Source organism: Triturus cristatus, chromosome 8 (assembly GCF_964204655.1).
Source record: "Triturus cristatus chromosome 8, aTriCri1.1, whole genome shotgun sequence".
In the NCBI taxonomy this organism is placed as follows: domain Eukaryota; kingdom Metazoa; phylum Chordata; class Amphibia; order Caudata; family Salamandridae; genus Triturus; species Triturus cristatus.
The window spans coordinates 740,141,268-740,159,134 of NC_140591.1; the positions used below are offsets into that span (position 1 = coordinate 740,141,268).

Genomic DNA, 17,867 nt, shown 5'->3' on the forward strand with positions numbered 1-17,867 from the left:
ACTTGATTCTTCTGCAATGAAATTGCTCAGAACTGGCTATTCCAACGGCCTCTGGTTTTAGATTTCATTCATGCAACCTGCCCGACAGCCCTAGCTGAATGCTTATAACTGCAATGCAAGACCAGAATTTTTGAAAAATGCTTAAAGAGAAATGTTTAGTATTTGCTTAGATTGGGCAAGGTTGATTGACATAATGAATCATTTTTTGCACAGTTAAAAAAAAGCAATTTTTGTATGAAAAACTATGACCCTGGACCTTTCAAACCTTCTCCAGGTGGTCGGTCAGTAATTGTAATTTTTGAATGTTTAATCTTTTGACTGTAAATGACTTTTGAATGTGAATTATCACTTTAGGAAATAAAATAATTGTGATTAGAGTCATTTTCCTGATCGAAATTGGTCAAAATATAATCTTCTGAGTAGGAAGAAAAGTCTGTAAAAATGAGAATTTGGACACTGTGAGTCCTAAAAAAGTGGTTATTCAACATTAGGCATGATACAATTGACATTTTTAATCTTTTTTGTACAGTCAAACAAATTAATTTTCAGACAAAAAACAATGACCCCGGAACTGTTGAACTTTCTCCAGATGGTCAGTAATAATGATTTTGTAATGTTTAATCTTTTGAAAGTAAATGAATGTTGGATGTAAATAATCACTTTTGGAACTAAAATCAGTATGTTTAGAGTAATTTTTCTGCCCGAAATTGGTCAAAATAGAATCTTCTGAGTAGGACAAAAAGTCATTCAAATTTGCAATTTTGGTCACTGTGAGGCTCTAAAAAGTTGTAATTCAACATGAGGTACAATCCAAATGACATTTTTAACCATTTTTGTACTGTCCAGAAAAATTTATTTTCTGACGAAAAACGATGACCCCGGACCTGTCAAACTTTCTCCAGATGGTCGGTAATGGTGATTTTTGAAAGTTTAATCTTTTGACTGTAAATGACTGTTGGATGTGAATTATCTCTATTGGAAATGAAATAAGTGTGTTTAAGTCATTTTCCTCGCTGAAATAGGTCAAAGTATAATCTTCAATGTTGGAGGAAAAGTCTGCAAAAATGGCAATTTTGGTGACTGTGAGTCTTTAAAAAGTGGTTATTCAACATAAGGCATGATCAAATTGACATGTTGAATCATTTTTGTACTGTCTGAAAAATCAATTTTCTGATGACCTGTTGAACTTTCTCGAGCTGGTCAGTAATGGTGATTTTTTAATGTTTAAGCTTTTGACAGTAAATGAATGTTGTATGCGAATTATGTCTTTTGGAACTAAAATAAGTGTGTTTAGAGTCGTTTCCCTGCTTGACATTGGTCAGGATAGAATATTATGAGTACGAGAAAAAGTCTGTAAAAATAGCAGTTTTGGTCACTGTGAGGCCTAAAAAAGTGGTTATTCAACTTTAGGCATGATACAATTGACATTTTGAATAATTTTTTGTACAGTCAAAAAAATCAATTTTCTGTCAAAAAACAATGACCCAGGACCTGTTGTACTTTCTCGAGATGGTCAGTAATGGTGATTTTTTAATGTTTAAGCTTTTGACAGTAAATGAATGTTGTATGTGAATTATCACTTTGTAACTAAAATAAGTGTGTTTAGAGTCGTTTCCCTGCCCGACATTGGTCAGGATAGAATACTCTGAGTCCGAGAAAAGGGATGTAAAAAAAGCAGTTTTGATCACTGTGAGGCCTAAAAAAGTGGTCATTCAACTTTAGGCATGATCCAATTGACATTTTGAATAATTTTTTGTACAGTCAAAAAAATCTAGTCTCTGATGAAAAACAATGACCCCGGACCTGTCGAACTTTCTCCAGATGGTCAGTAATGGTGAATTTTGAATGTTTAATCTCTTGACAGTAAATGAATGTTGGATGTGAATAATCACTATTGGAACTAAAATAGGTGTGTTAATAGATATTTTCCTGACCGAAATCGGTCCAAATAGCATCTTCGGAGTAGGGAAAATTCAGTAAAAATGGCAATTTTGGTCAGTGAGAGTCCTAAAAACGTGGTTATTCAACAGTAGGCATGATACAATTGATATTGTGTATCATTTTTAGTACAGTCAAACAAATACATTTTCAGACGAAAAACAATGAACTTTCTCCAGATGGTCACCAATGGTGATTTTTTAATGTTTATTCTTTCGACTGTAAATAACTGTTTCTTGTGAATTATCACTTTTGGAACCAAAATAAGTGTGTTTAAAGTCATTTTCCTGCCCAAAATTGGTCAAAGTATAATCTTCTGAGTAAGAGGAAAAGTCAGTCAAAATGGCAATTTAGGTCACTGTGAGGCTTAGAAAAGTGGTTTATTTATTTTTTTATTTTAAAGGTTTTCTATGGCGCTGGCTGGACCCAAGGGTATCAGAGCGCTTTACAAGGGTCACATGGATAGATATAAAAACAGCCAAAAATATAATGAGGTAGCATACAAGTCAAATTAAAACAATAGGTAACAGCTCAATTAACACGATCTGGTAATAACAAATTGCGATATTCAACAGCAAGATAAGAGAAGAGAGGATTGTCGTGGTGAAGGGGGGGGAAGAGAGTAGGGGGGCAGGATGTAAGAATAGCAAGAGGCTGTCATGGGGTAAGGAAACATCAAGTGTATCAGCCTAAGAAAGGGAAGAGTGAGAAAGCGGGAGAAGAAAAGAAAGAAGTGAAGAAAAGGGGGTGGGGAGAGGGCGTTTGGAGCACTGAAGGGAGGCTCCTATCAAGTAGGAAACCGGGTTGGGATATGAGCCCAGAGAAAGGGTTAAGGACGCCAGAATTTGTCGAGCAGGTGTAATTTGAGGTCTTTTTTTAAACTGAAGTAGGAGGGGTTGCAACGAAGTTCTTTAGGGAGAGCATTCCAGATGGTAGGCGCATTTCTGGAGAAGGAGCGTGATTGAGTGGATTTCTTGTTTAACAGAGGAGGTACAAGAACGAATGAGTTTGAGCTCCTCAGAGTTCGAGAGCAGCCCGCTTTGAGGTGTTTATCTGTGAGGTACAGCGGGGTGTGTTGATGCAGGGCTTTGTACATAATGCAGGCGGTCTTATAGGAAGATCTGCCTTCAATGGGAAGCCAATTGAGGGCTTTAAGGGTAGGGGAGATGTGATCGAACCAATTGAGGCCAGTAATGAGCCTATCAGCAAGGCTAAGAACAGATTTGATTGATGCTAAGTCAACTTTAGGTGCACCAGAGAGAATGGCATTGCCATAGTCGATTTTAGACAGGATCAGCGATTGGACAGCTAATCTAAAGTCATCAGCAGGAATGAAGGGTTTTAGTTTCTTGAGGTGATAGAGAGTGCTTTTGGCCGAGTTTTTTATGTGGGAGATAAGAGAAAGGTTCTGGTCAATGTTAATTCCGAGGGATTTAACTGAATTTGATAAGGTGAGAGAGCAGTTGAGAGCTGTAAGGTCCGAGATCCAGGATTGGATGGTGAGCGAGCTGTTTTTAGGGGAGAAAAGAATGATGATCACTTTTGGAACTAAAATAAGTATGTTTAGAGTCACTTGTCTGTCCGAAATGGGTCAAAGTAGAATCTTCTGAGTAGAAGGAAAAGTCTGTAACAATGGCAATTTTGGTCACTGTGATGCCTAAAAAAGTGGTTATTCAACATTAGGCATGATACAATTGACATTTTTAATAATTTTTTGTACAGTGAAAAAAACAATTTTCGGACAAAAACCAATGACCCAGGACCTGTTGTTTTTTCTCGAGATGGTCAGTAATTGTGATTTTAGAATGTTTAATCTTTTGACAGTAAATGAATGTTGGATATGAATTATCACTTTTGGAACTAAAATCGGTGTGTTTGAAGTCGTGTGTTTAGATAAATTTCTTTGCTTGAAATTAGTCAAAATAGAATCTTCTGAGTAGGACAAAAAGTCAGTACATATTTCAATTATGGTCACTGTGAGGCTTTAAAAAGTTGTTATTCAACATGAGGGACAATCCAATTGACATTTTGAATAATTTTTGTGCTGTCCAAAAAAAGTAATTTTCTGATGAAAAACTATGACCCCGGACCTGTCAAACTTTCTCCAGATGGTCGGTAATGGTGAGGCTTTAAAAAGTGGGTATTCAACATGAAGCACGATCCAACTGACATTTTAAATCATTTTTGTGCAGTCCAAAAAAATAAATTTTCTGATGAAAAATTATGATCCTGGACTTGTCGAACTTTCTCCAGTTGGTCAGTAATGGTGATTTTTGAATGTTTCATCTTTTGACTATAAATGACTATTGGATGTGAATTATCACTTTTGTTTCTAAAATAGGTGTGTTTAGAATCATTTTCCTGCCCGAAATTGGGTCAAAATAGAATCTTCTGAGTAGGAGAAAAAGTATGTAAAAATGGCTATTTTGGTCAATGTGAGGCCTAAAAAAGGGGTTATTCAACATTAGGCATGATACAATCGACCTTTTGAATCATTTTATGTAGTCAAAAAACTCAATTTTCTGATGGGAAACAATGACCGCGGACCTGTCGAATTTTCTCCAGATGGTCAGTAATGGAGATTTTTGAATGTTTAAGCTTTTGACAGTAAATGAATGTTGGATGTGAATTATCACTTTTGGAACTAAAAAAAGTGTGTTTAGAGTCAGGAAAAGTCGGTAAAAAATGTAATTTTGGTGACTGTGAGTCTTTAAAAAGTGGTTATTAAACAATAGGCTTTATCCAATTGACATTTTTAATCATTTTTAATCATTGTTTGTACTGTCCCAAAAAATCAATTTTCTGATGAGAAACGAGGACCCCAGATCTGTTTAGGGGAGGAGGAACATGGCGGCAGCATTCTAACGGCCGCGGTCTCGCTCCCTCGGGTTCCATATGGGTTGCTAGAAGCCGATGCTCATATGAGCGCTTATTGTTAATTTAAATATCTTCTCGTTATTTACCTCAGCTTCTCCCTGTTTTTTGCTGCTGTTTCAGGACATGCGGGGGAGCCCGTTCATGCTTGTGCGAGGTGATCCGTCTGACCCGGCTGATTTCAGCGTTCCTGGCGGTGAGGGCGGAGCCGACACTGGGACATCGCGCTGGAGGTGGAGAGTTGCCGTGCTCGAGCGGAGGCGCTGGGATTTCGTCTCCCTACTGCTTCACTTCACCAAGGAGGGGGCCAGTGCAGCTGCGGAGGTTTTTCCAGGCTCCAGGTTTGAGTGGTCTTCGGAGGACGGTGTGCAGGTAGGGGGGCTTCAGTCCTCACGACTTGCCCCTGTTGAAGATCTTAAGGCCTCTAGACCCTTAGTGGACGACCTGCTGGCGGGTGGGTCAGTGTTTGAGACTGTGATTGGCAGAGAGAGGACTTTGTGCAGGGGTGGTTTTCCGATGATCTCTCGGGGGAGTGTCTCACTGGTGGAGGTTGGGATGCCTCTTTCTTGTATGGAGAAGAGTGTTGGGGCTCAAGAGGGTGCTTCCCCCCCAAAATAAGTAGGTATACCTTGCGTGCAAGAGCAGCTAATTTGTCATCTAATACAGCGATCACCCATTCAGTTATACCCCCACGAGTTTCCCCCCCATAGCAGAAGTCAGAACGATAGTTAGACAGTGCAACCAAGGGGGATGTAGTAGCAGTTTTGTAACCCCAGTAAAAGTTAAAACGATCAAGGGCAAGGGGAAACCCCGTGATAAGAAAACGCCAACCATTAAATCAAGAATCACCCCGTCTTTGAAAACCTTTTACCAAGTTATGTCTCTGTCGTCGACAACTCCTTTGTCTCCGTCTTTGTTTATACTTTCGGCCACGAGCACGCTCAAGCCCGAATCTGTCTCCACTTCTACATCTATATTGGTTTCTGTGCTGTCCTCTGCCTCTGCTCCCGTCTCCGTGGGTCCAACCTGTTCAACGGGGGAGATATTAATGGGTGAAGGCTGAGCGCCCCCAGTTAAAGCCACTCAGTTGGACTTGGCGGAGGTGCCCCAGACCCCAGCTTCTGCTAATACTACTGGCACGGAGATGGTGGTTCACCCAGCGATTAGTCTTACTAACAGATATTCAGTGCTGCGATTACAGGACGATCAAGACCAAGGGCAGGGCAAGAGTGGAGTTGAGAAAGATCAAGTGCAGGGTTTGGAGTCAGAACAGGGGGGGAACAGGTATTGGCACAAATGGAAGATCAGGGTAGCCAGGGCCCCCAAAATAGCGGTAAAAATGTACACCTTCCGCCCCCCAATGACTTAATAACAACAGCATCGAGCACACACTCTTTAGCGGATCTTCTCTTGGCTATGAAAGACGAGATGGCTTGTAGATTCACTGTCTCAGAGACAAACCAAGCAGAGTTGGCTAATGGGTTCTCTCTTTCAGAAGTGAACCAGGCTGCTATTCGATCATCGTGTGAGGTACTGGCTCAGAAGTTGGAGGAAGTCACTGCAAGGCCTGAGGCAATCGAGGTTGAGATCCCCAAATTAAAAGATTCGATTGAGACAATCACCTACCATTTGGTAAAATGATCGATCCAAAATAAGGAACTAAAGGATGATCTCGAACAATTGGAGAACCACTCAAGGAAAAACAACCTGAAGCTTCTAAATATTCCGGAAGCTTTTGAGGGGGAGGATATTAGGGGTTTTTTGATCTCCCTATTGAAAGGTACTGTTCTCAAGGATCATCCAAACATTGATCTAACCCATGAAATCCAAAGAGTCCATAGGGACCCATTTAAAAGGAATCTAGGAAGAGAGAAACCCCGGAAAATATTGGTAAATTTCTTGTCATACTCAGTCAAAGAGCTGATTTTGACTGCCGCTGTAAAGGAAGGGGTCATTTCTTCCCCATTTTCAGACTTATCTCCCTTCTCTTTCTCCATCAGATCCGACATTTTGTATATAACGGCCACAAGACAGTGGGAGTTGGGGAAGAGGTTGGCAGAGCTAAGTAGTCTAGGGGCCAAGGCCCAATTGAGGTTTCCCGCTGCACTACGTGTGATGTGAAACAATCACAAGCACATGATTTGTTCAACGGATGAAGTAGATACCCTCATAGCAAAGATACAAAACGAGAAGGAGGGAGGGAAATGAAGGAGAAAGCAGAGGTTTTTTGAGAGCTCGGTTTCTAGATCCTAAGCATCTAATAATTTAATGTTATTAAATTAAGACCCTGGGGGCGGTGTCTGAATAGGTGTTGCCTATTGGAAGGGAGGGTTCCTCAGGGTATAGGGTGGTATAGGGGTCACGGTGGGGGGTGGAGAAGGAGGGGGGAGCACAGTGTGGGGAGCAGAGAGGGGGGGAAAATAAAAAAATATACCTCATCTTATTTGATCTTTAAGGAATGCTATATAATTCAAGCAAAGGGTTCCCATGCTAATGGTAGGTAATATTAAAAGGGGGTGTAAAATTTGTTTTATTTCCTGGAATTTGAATGACTTGAGATGCCCGCGTAGGCAAACGTTGATCTTTAAGTACTTAGAACTCTCCCCATCACAGGTCTGTCTTCTGCACTGCAGGAGACTCACCTGAGCTCAACTGAGTCACAGACAATTTTTTCAAAAATTCCTTGGATAAAGTGTTTTTGTTTCTCTCAGCAAACAATAAATAGTCGCTGGGTTGCAATTTTGGTGAAGAGAGGGACTTCTTGTAGGATTAAATCTGTACAGTCGGATCAAACAGGAAGATTGATCGTGGCTTTATTGGATTTTGAGGGGGTAGAGATGACATGTTCTTCTTTTTATGGCCCAAATTCAGGCGACCCCACATATTTAGGTAAACTACAAGATAAATTGATCACGGCGAATCCTCCCTTAATAATGGGAGATGATGTTAATGTCCTTCTTGATCTTTTTAAAGATAGATATAACTTGAGTCATGTTATATGGACGCAGGGTTATGAAGAATTTGTTATTGAATGTAAACTTGGTAGACCTATGGACCTATGGAGGGCTAAGAAGGGTGATGCCCAAGGATTTACCTTTTAATGTAAGAAATACCATCACTTACTCTAGAATAGATTCCGTTTTAGTTAGCAGGGAAATTCTAGATAACCTTTGCAATATGTCTGTCCTGCCCACCCATTTATCTGATCATGCCCACCTTCTATTTTTATATTCCATTGACGGAAATAGCCAACAAATAAGATGGACACTGAATAGATCAATGTTTTCGGACCCTGGAATTGTTCAGTCAATCAGAACATCCTCTCTAGAATTTTAATCACATTTAATCTAGGCTCCACGTCAATAGATTATGTTTGGGAAGCATATAAAGCTAGTTTGAGAGGTATGCTACATGGCCTAATAAGCTCTAAGAATCGAGTAAAGACTCAGGAACTACAGGCCATGGAGAGTAGGATATCTGAGCTAGAACTGACAGGGGCAACATCAATCAGGAGAATGCAGAAAAACTGAATCCGGTAGGAAGAAATTTGGAGGAGGCTAGGCAGGACCTTAGGCGCTTGCTGGATCAAAAATGCAAGACACAATGGCAAGTCAGGAATATGGAAAATTTCGAATATGGGGAAAAAGCAGGAGCCATACTAGCCTGGAAGGCTAGGATTGAACGTTCAAAACTTAATATCAATGAACTCATCATCGATAGTAGTGGTGGAAAATCTAGTAAGCCCGAAGAATTGCAAAAATGCCTTATTTCTCTCTTTTCAGATTTGTATAGGGAGAATCTGGATCCCTCCCAGGATATGATATCTTCCTGACTAAGGGATAAATTCTTACCTGTTTTAACTGAATCCTTCAGGGACGTTCTAGACGCTACCATAACCATCAAAGAGATTAGGGATCAAATAAACAGGTCAAAAAACAAAAAAGCCGCCGGTTCGGACGCTCTCCCCAATGAAGTATATAAAGTTCTTTCGGACGAACTTTCCCCGGTACTCCATAGCCTATTTAATTCAGTTTATTCCACCTTAGGAGTGGTACCCAGATTTTGGAAGGAAGCTATGATCGTTTTAATATTGTAGCCAGGAAAGGACCCACGGAAGCCTGATTCTTACTATCCGATCTCCCTGCTGAATGCCGATTATAAGATCTTTATGGGCATTCTAGCAGGGAGACTGGCGAAAGTGGCACCAAGCCTGATCAATACGGACCAGAAGGGTTTTATGGTAGGGCGATCTATTCAGGAGCAGACGCAACATCGATTTGGCCGAGATGAGGGCAGATCCTTTGGCAGTAGTGGTCTTAGATGCTGCTAAGGCCTTCGACCGGGTGTGCTGGAGGTACCTTTGGGGGGTCCTTGAGGCTATGGGTATGGGACCTATCTTTGTGCAGACCCTAAGGAATTGTTATCAAGGAGCATCCGCGAATATTCTCCTGAGTGGCTCCCTTACACCCAGTTTTGACATCCAGAGAGGGACCAGACAGGGGTGCCCCTTATCCCCCCTCCTATTCAACATCTACATCGAGCCCCTGGCACAAACCATCAGGTTGGATGATACCATCAGTCCGTTTAAATCACAAAACTACCAGTGTAAAATAGCATTGTATGCTAACGATGTTATAGTGTACACTAGTGATCCAGAGATATCCATTCCACAGCTTGAAAGCCTGTTGGAGGAGTTTGGCTTGATCTCTGGTTATCTCGCCAATTCGGCGAAAACTGAAGTCATGTGTTGGAACACCGACTATAGAGGCGGCCCCATTAGCAAAGAATTCAGGTATCTGGGTATAAAAATTGTTAAGGACTTGAACAAAATACCTCTGACAAATCTGGGGGAAAATTGAAAAAGAAATAGACTACCTCTTCGCCAGATGGAGTAAGCTCCCTTTGACAATCTATGGGAGGGTCAATCTGGTGAAGATGAGTGTGTTACCCAAGCTGACATACCTATTTAATGCAGTTCCCTTAATTTTTCCCCAAAGAACATAAGTAGGATCCAGGGAAAAATCGGGAGTTTCATATGGGGACATAAAAGTTCAAGGATGTCCTGGAAAAAACTAAGAAGAAAACTTTTAAAAGGTGGGTTGGCTCTCCCAGACATCAATTCGTATTTAATGGCCTTCCAATTTAAGGGCATCAAGATGCTGCTTTCTATCCCAGAGGAAACAACGTGGGGAAGGCTTCTGGGTGAAATGGCAATGGCTGAAGGTGGCAGTGGTCAAGGAGGGTTCCTATACAAGTTTGGGGCCCCAAGGTACTTCAAACGTGTTCGTCTTAGGGTACTTAAGGCTGCCTTGACGACATGGCATAAAGTGAGACGCATATGGGACATAGGATACTTTTCCGACTTTGCCCCTATTTGGGACTTCCCGTGGACCACTCTTTGCCTTAGTGATAGCTTGGCGGTTCCGATTAAGAGAGCTGGTTTGGTGAAGTGGTCGGATCTGGTGGACACAGATGAGATTCTTCCATGGGAGATCTTACGAGCTAAGATAGGCCCCACGTTTTCTAAGTTAGATCATGGTGTGAGGCAGAAGTGGGCGAAAATATAGGGAGTTGGGAACTCAAACGGCTATTGCAAGATGCTCAGCCAAAAAAGAAAGAAATATCTTTGTGGTATACAAGGTTTCTTGAAGCAGAAGATCTAGAGATTCCTCCTCTAACATCGGTTTGGAACCAAACATCACTTGTCCACGATATTGAAGACTTTTTTGAGCCATCCCTTAAATTACTTTATAAATATATCAAGCCTGCTAGTTTCAAGAAGAATCATTTTTTTGTGCTCAACAGACTTTATTACACCCCGGCCAAGATAGCCAAGTTTGCCCCGTCGCCCTCCCAAAATGCCCCAGATGTAAACTATTTCACATCTTCTTTGAATGTCTGGAGTTAAGATCTTTTTGGAAAAATATGGAGGATTCTTTATCATCCATCCTTGAAATTGTTATTGAGATTGATCTCCAACTGGTGATTTTTGGCGATAATAATCTTACAAATGGGGTGTTAGTACAGATTTATAAGGGGTTGCTGTTATACCTCATACTGTTAGCCGGGAGGAAGATTTGTATAAGGTGGAAGGATTCAATCCCCCCGAATAGAGAAGGCTGGCTCAAAGCTGCGTTTGGTATGGCACGCTTAGATCAAGATGATAGCGAGGAAAACCTGCATAATATATGGCATCCTTTGTTAAGCTGGGGACGGCATCTGCGATTATTAACCTCTTAAATGTTGGTCTCCCACCCCGGTCCTATGATTACACCAAGCCTCAATTACGTGAGGCAGGTCGGGTTGGCCTAGACAAACGCAGTTAGCCGAGAGGCGCCCAGAAGCAAAATAAGACGGCTTGTTAAATCTGCTGATGTCTTTTGGTGAGATGAGGACAACATTTTTTTTAAAAAAGGGTGTTTAGAGTCGTTTCCCTGCCCGAAATTGGTTAGGATAGAATGTTCTGATTATGAGTAACAGTCTGTAAACATAGCAGTTTTGGTCACTGTGAGGCTTAAAAAAGTGGTTATTCGGTCACAACAGAATCTTCTGAGTAGGAGGGAAAGTCAGTAAAAAATGTAATTTGGGTCACTGTGAGGCTTTAAAAAGAGGTACTTCAACATGAGGCACGATTAAATTGACATTTTGAATACTTTTTTGTACACTCCAAAAAAGCAATTCTCTGATTAAAAACTGATGACCCTGTAACTGTCGAACTTTCTCCAGATGGTCAGTAATGGTAATTTTTAAATGTTTAATCTTTTGACTGTAAATGACTAGTGAATTTTCTCTTTTGGAAATAAAATAGGTGTGTTTAGAGTCATTTTCCTGCCTGAGATCGGTCAAAATATAATCTTCAATGTTGGAGGAAAAGTTGGTAAAAATGGCAGTTTTGGTGACTGTGAGTCTTTAAAAAGTGGGTATTCAACATGAGGCATGATCAAATTGACATTTTGAATCATTATTTGTACTGTCCCAAAAAATCAATTTTCTGATGTAAACGATGACCCCAGACCTATTGAACTTTCTCCAGATGGTCAGTAATGGTGATTTTTTAATGTATTATCTTTTGACTGTAAATGACCATTGGATGTGAATTATCTCTTTTGGAAATAAAATAAGGGTGTATAGAGTCATTTTCCTGCCCGAAATCGGTCAAAATATAATCTTCTATGTGGGAGGAAAAGTCAGTAAAAATGGCAATTTTGGTGACTGTGAGTCTTTAAAAAGTGGTTATTAAAGATGAGGCATGATCCAATTGACTTTTTTAATCATTGTTTGTACTGTCCAAAAAAATCAATTTTCTGATAAAAAACGATGACCCCAGACCTATTGAACTTTCTCCAGATGGTCAGTAATGGTGATTTTTGAATTTTTTATCTTTTGACTGTAAATGACTATTGGATGTAAATTATATCTTTTGGAAATAAAATAAGTGTGTATAGAGTCATTTCCCTGCCCGAAATTGGTCAAAATATAATCTTCTATGTAGGAAGAAAAGTCTGTAAAAATGGTAATTTTAGTGACTGTGAGTCTTTAAAAAGTGGTTATTCAACATGAGGCACAATCAAATTGACATTTTGAATCATTTTTTTCAACTGTCCAAAAAATAAATTTTCTGATGAAAAACGATGACCCCGGACCTGTTAAACTTTCTCCAGATGGTCAGTAATGGTGATTTTTAAATGTTTAATCTTTTGACAGTAAATGAATGTTGGATGTGAATGATCTCTTTTGGAACCAAAATAGGTGTATTTAGAGTCATTTCCATGCCCGAAATCGGTCAAAATAGAATCTTCAGTGTAGGCGAAACGTCAGTAAAAATTGGAATTTTGGTCATTGTGAGGCTTTAAAAAGTTGTTATTCAACATGAGGCACAATTCAATTGACATTTTAAATCATTTTTTGTAGTCCAAAAAAATCAATTTTCTGATTAAAATCAACGACCGCAGACCTGCGGAACCTTCTCCAGATGGTCAGTAATGGTGATTTTTGCATGTGTAACCTTTGATTGTAAATGACTATTGTATGTAAATTATCTCTTTTGGATATAAAATAAATGTGTATAGAGTCATTTCCCTGCCCAAAATCGGTCAAAATAGAGTCTTCTGAGTAGAAGGAAAAGTCAGTAAAAATTGAAATTTTTAGACTGTGAGGCTTTGAAAAGTGGTTATTAAACATGAGGCACTATTACATTGACATTTTGAATCATTTTTTGTACAGCCATAAAAATTCAATTTTCTGATGAAAAACGATGACCCTGGACCTGTCAAACTTTCTCCAGACGGTCAGTAATGGTGAGTTTTATATGTTTAATATTTTGACGGTTAATAACTATTGGATGAGATTTATCACTTTTAGAAGTAAAAAAATGTGTTTGGAGTAATTTTCTTGCCTGAAATTGGTCAAAATATAATTTTCTTAGTAGGAGAGAAAGTCTGTAGAAAAATGGCAATTTTGGTCACAGTGAGGCCTAAAAAAGTGGTTATTCAACTTTCGGCATGATCAAATTGACATTTGAAATCCTTTTTTATACAGTCAAAAAAATCAATTTTCCGAAGAAAAACAATAACGAACATTCTCCAGATGGTCAGTAATGGTGAATTTTAAATGTTTAGGGGCAGATTTATGTTCCCTGGCGCATCCCTGCAAATCAGCATGGATGCGCCAGGGAAGATGCGTCACGCAAGTTTGCCCTTGCGCCACCGCAGATGCGCCGCATTTACAATGCGGTGCATCGTGGCGCAAGGACAAGCAGATACGTGACGCATCTGCCGGCGTAAGGTTGGCGCAGTGCTGAAGTTGCGTCGCAAGCGCGACTCAACTCCAGCACTGTTCCAACCTACTCTATCCCTAACATGGTGCGTCAAGCCTTACGCCTGCTTCAAGCAGGCGCAGGGTTTTGACGCATCAGCGTTGGGAAAGTGACTCAGTGAAATCTTATAGATTTCACTGAGTCACTTTTGAGGGGCGTTCCTGCGACGGAACGCCCCCCCTGAGTAGAAATGCCCACATGAAACCTGACGCAGGTTTCATGTGGCGCAGGGCTTTACACCGTGACGCATCTCCATAGATGCGTCACGATGTAAATCGGACGCAACATGGCGCAGGGTTTACGCCGCCGCTGCGTCACAAAAGTGATGCAATGGCGGCGTAAAAGTGGCGCAAGTCTGATATAAATCTGCCCCTTAATCTTCTGAAAGTAAAAGAATGTTGGATGTGAATTATCACTTTTGGAACTAAAACAAGGGTGTATACAGACATTTCCCTGCCCGAAATCGTTCAAAATAGAATCTACTGAGTAGGAGGAAAGGTCAGTAAAAATGGGAGTTTTTGTCACTGTGAGGCTTAAAAAGCTGTTTGTTTAACAATAGGCATGATCCAATTGACATTTGAATGATTTTTTGTACAGTCCAAAAAATCTATTTTCTGATGAAAAACGATGACCCGAACCTGTTGAACTTTGTCCTGATGGTTGGTGATTCTTGAATGTTTAATATTTTGACTGTAAATGACTATTGGTGGTAAATTAGCACTTTTGGAACTAAAACAAGTATGTTTATATACATTTTCCTATCCGAAATCTGTCAAAATAGAAGCTTCTGAGTAGGAGGAAAAGTCTGTAAAAATGGCAATTTTGTTCATTGTGCAGTTTTAAAATGTGGTTATTCAACATGAGGCACAATCCAATTGACAGTGTGAATCATTTTTTGTACTGTCCAAAAAATCAATTTTCTGATGAAAAGCGATGACTTTCTCCAGATGGTCAGTAATGGTGATTTTTGAATGTTTAATCTTTTGACTGTAAATGACTAATGGATGTAAATTAGCACTTTTTGAACTAAAACAATTGTGTTTAGATTCATTTTCCTGCCTGAAATCTGGTCAAAATAGAAGTAGTAGGAGGGAAAGTTTTCAAATATGCAAATACAGGGGTCTATTAGGATGGCGGTCGGAAAATCACCCCAACCGCCATGGAAGCGGAAATGAACCGTTCGCTGTTGCCGCAGAAAAACCAGCAGTTCAATTAGGATCAACCACCCAAAAAATCCAAAGACCGCCCGTAGCAGTCGGATTCGTGGCGGAAATACACCAAACCGCTGCCAGGCCAGCGGAGATACCACACGGGAAATTAGGATTCCCCCGAAGTGACAGTGGGACGTTCCACTGTTTCTGACCACCGCGGTCGCAAACAGTGATGAATAGGAGAGCCGGCGGAAGGGCTGTAGCATAGCCATCGCTGCGGATGCTCCGTGAAAAATATGGCACACAGCAAACTAGCCTTGCCCCCGAAAACACCTAACACATCCCAATGACACACCCCCATGGCTACTTCAAAAATACAAATCCCAGCACAACCCACCCAACACACCTGGCAGCAATACTCCATTTTGACACACCCACATAGCTGAGCATAAAACCAGCCCTTTCCCTGACCAGTATCCTTTGCAATACTCTATAACTGAATGGTCAACACCAGAGCAGAAAGGAGAGGCAAACCTGCACACATCACACCAGCACAAAAACACACAGACCAACACCACCCACACCAACCCCACCACACTAACAACTGCGCCTCAAAACATTAGCACATCACACACCATGGCACCACAGAAAATGCCCAAATTCACAGAGAGTGATTTGTCAGTCATGTTAGATGAGATAATCAGAGTAGAACCATACTTGTTTGGTAGCCTGGTCCAACAGACACCATTAGCCACAAGAACACACATGTGGGCAAGGATAGTCAACAAGATCAATGCAGGAGGGACCAACCCGCACAGCTAGAAGGAGATTGTGAAGTGGTGGCATGACCTCAAGAGCAAGGTGAAAGAGAGGAATAACAAGAACCGTCAGCTGGCTCAGATGAGTGGTAGTGGCCCTCCCATTCCACCAAGAACTTCCACTGCATGGGAGGAGAAGGTGCTTGCCATACTGCATCCAGAGAGTCTCACAGGAATAGCTGGGAGGGTGCAGGCTGGTAAGTACAAACAAATATATACCACCACACTGCTATGTACTGTCTTGTACAACTACAAAGCAACACCTCCTAGGCCCAGGTACAGTCACATGCACCACAATACCCAACACAGGACCCACAGATGTAACATCCACTCACAACAAACAAACATACAGGTAGGTATCCATCTTCACAAGGAGGGGTGTTTGGTAGTGGGAGGCCTGTACTACAACTCCCACCAGGTACCCCTGTCCCACCCCTGAGCAGGATGTGGCACTCCCCCCAATGAAGCATGTGGCAGCCATTGTAGTACACCCACCAAACTTACAGGTAGGTAGCCATCTACGCAGGTTGTGCTGTTTTGGGGTGGGAGGCCTGCACTACTAATCTCATCATGCCCCCTTGTTCCCCAGCTTAGCAAGATGGAGCACTCCCTCCCACCCAGAATTATGTGGCAGCCATTGTATTGTTCATATCCAAATAACAGGTAGGTAGCCATCTTAACAGTGAGGGGTGTGTGTGTGTGGGAGGCCAGCACAACAACTCCCAACTGCCCCCCCTTGTCCCACTCCTGAGCAGGATGGAGCACTCCTCCCACCCAGAAGCATGTGGCAGCCATTGTATTGTTCACCTTCACCTAACAGGTAGGCAGCCATCATCACAGGTTGTGCAGTTTGGGGGTGGGAGGCCTGCACTACTACTCCCACCATGCCCCCTTGATCCCCAGCCTCACAAGATGGAGCACTCCTCCCACCCAGAAGCATGTGGCAGCCATTGTATTGTTCACCTTCAACTAACATGTAGGTGGCCATCTTAACAGGGAGGGGGCTGTGTGTGTGGGAGGCCAGCACAACAACTCCCAGCAGTCCCCCTTGTTCCACCCCTGAGCAGGATGGAGCACTCCCTCCCACACAGAAGCATGTGGCAGCCATCGTATTGTTCACATTCACCTAACAGGTAGTCAGCCATCTTCACAGGTTGTGCTGTTTGGGGGGGGGAGGCCTGCACCACTAGTCCCACCATGCCCTCTTGTTCACCAGCTTAGCAAGATGGAACACTCCCTCCCACCCAGAAGCATGTGGCATCCATTGTATTGTTCACCTTCACCTAACAGGTAGGTAGCCATCTTCACAGGTTGTGCTGTTTTGGGGTGGGAGGCCTGCACCACTACTCCCACCATGCCCCCTTGTTCTCCCAGCTTACCAGGATGGAGCACTCCCACCCACCCAGAAGCATGTGGCAGCCATTGTATTGTTCACCTTCACCTAACAGGTAGGTATCCATCTTCACAGGTTATGCAGTTTGGTGGTGGGAGGCCTGCACTACTACTCCCACCATGCCCCCTTGTTCCCAAGCTTAGCAAGATGGAGCACTCCCTCCCACCCAGAAGCATGTGGCATCCATTGTATGGTTCACCTTCACCTAACAGGTAGGTAGCCATCTTATGCTTTCTTGTCCCACCCCTAAGCAGAATGGAGCACTCCACCACACACCCAGAGAGATGTGTCACAAATTCCACCCAAATGTGACAACAGAACAGGTAAGTAGACAGAGCATGCACCCCGCCATTTCTCTCAAAAAGCTTGGAGCCAAATGACAACACCAGCCATCACATCCCACCAAAATTGACACAGATACAATTTCCACTTACAGTGTGGAGACAGCTACGCGTATGTAACTGTCACAGAAACAGAAGTGTGAGTCACCAAATCCCATCTCAAAGCAAATCAGGGCACACACATGCACAGCACTGAATAATATCTGGAAGTTACATGGGGGCAGAGCTTGAAGGACCATATGAAAAAAAACAAGCATGGTCTGTCAAACCTGAAAATCGAAGCCCAGGATATGACAAAGGTATGCGTAAGATGAAAATGCCTAGTACATGTGCAGATGTAACGCCCGACAGGCAGAGTAATCAGCAAAGATGCATCACATCAAGTTGTATTGCTGCAAGTTTTCAGATGACCACATGTCCTTGTAATCACAGAATCTACATGTGGGGCATGGTATCCATTGACATGTCACACCATGTAAATTCAATGTATGTACCTCCAAATTATGTCATGAGGAACATTACTGTGTAGACATACAA

At 41.8% G+C, this 17,867-nt stretch overlaps 1 pseudogene; it reads left to right on the forward strand.

Annotated features, from left to right (window-relative positions):
- Positions 1–17,867, forward strand: part of LOC146804997 (protein FAM234A-like) — a 112,422-nt pseudogene that overhangs the window by 20,506 nt on the left and 74,049 nt on the right.